Source organism: Hoplias malabaricus, chromosome X2 (genome assembly GCF_029633855.1).
Source record: "Hoplias malabaricus isolate fHopMal1 chromosome X2, fHopMal1.hap1, whole genome shotgun sequence".
In the NCBI taxonomy this organism is placed as follows: Eukaryota; Metazoa; Chordata; class Actinopteri; order Characiformes; family Erythrinidae; genus Hoplias; species Hoplias malabaricus.
The window spans coordinates 5,169,569-5,171,119 of NC_089819.1; positions in this window are offsets into that span (position 1 = coordinate 5,169,569).

Below are 1,551 nucleotides of genomic sequence, written 5' to 3' on the forward strand. Positions count from 1 at the left end.
TGCAACTTCAAAGGCTGAATACTGGAGGTGCAGGAAACTGAAAGGACGTCTCTTGAAAAGAATGAAAGCTATGAGGCAAACACAATTAATACAGAATAATTCTATATTATATTTTGTTTTATGTGAATGAAGCACCCTAAAATTCTAATTTCGTGGTTGTTTAATTGAATTTTGCATAGTATCTTTCATTTTCTGTGCTACCAAACTGTGATGAGCTCATCTCCATACTGCATGTGTGTGTATGGGTGCAGAGGGAGAGAAAAGTGGCTGTTGTAGATCCTGACCCACATCTGACTGGCCCATTTTACTCAGTTCATGAATATTCATTTCATCTTTCGGTTAGAGGGCTAATTGGTGAAGGTTTTCATGTGGTTTTCAGACTGTGACAACACCAGTATAACTCTTACATACACACACACACACGCGTGCACACACACTCTTTGCTCCTGCCCCACCTGCACTAACAAATCTCTTTAAGCAGCCCTGTTTAACAAAAGCCAAAGGCTGCAATCAGGACTAACCTTTTGAGGTTGATTGGTTCCAGGTCTAGCATCCCAGCAGGAGGACGTGAACACTCGGGCTGAGTTGGAAATTAATATGATTGACAGGTGGATGCCCCCCCAACCCACCACAAAAAAACACACCAAATTCCCCTTACCATTCTCTGGTCTTTAAGTGGCACTTGGACTTAATTTCAGATGGACTCATTAGACAATGATTATCCGCCTTCCACTTCCCCTCTCTACAGTTTTTGCCTGGGAGATGACATCAACTTGAAAAGGGGCACAGTGTTGGATAAATTAAAAAGAATGGTACAGCTTTTTGGTACAAAATCATGCGACATGTAAAATTAATATTTTTTTAACCTAAATTTGCCCAGTTGTTCAAATCAAGACCTGAGAGGTCAATAAAACAGCGCTGGATGGAATAGTCTTGTTACTCAGTCAAAGCCTGTTTTCATCAATTATATGCACAAGTCCCACAGTTTTAAGTACATCTCCATTTTATCAACTTCATAGTCTTAAATAAATATTGTAAGCCATCCATTCCACTCTGGGTGGTAAGCAATGCGATTTTTACCACCAAATATTAACACATGGTATTTATGAATTTATGAGTGTCGCAGTCACACAGCTCCAGGGATCTGGAGGTTGTGGGTTCGATTCCTGCTCCGGGTGACTGTCTGTGAGGAGTTGGTGTGTTCTCCCCGTGTCCGCGTGGGTTTCCTCCGGGTGACTGTCTGTGAGGTGTTGGTGTGTTCTCCCCGTGTCCGCGTGGGTTTCCTCCGGGTGCTCCGGTTTCCTCCCACAGTCCAAAAAAATACACGTTGGTAGGTGGATTGGCGATTCAAAAGTGTCCGTAGGTGTGAGTGAATGTGTGTGTGTGTCTGTGTTGCCCTGTGAAGGACTGGCGCCCCCTCCAGGGTGTATTCCCGCCTTGCGCCCAATGATTCCAGGTAGGCTCTGGACCCATCGCGACCCTGAATTGGATAAGCGGTTACAGATAATGAATGAATGAATGCTTTACATGTGGGCGGCACGGTGGCGCAGC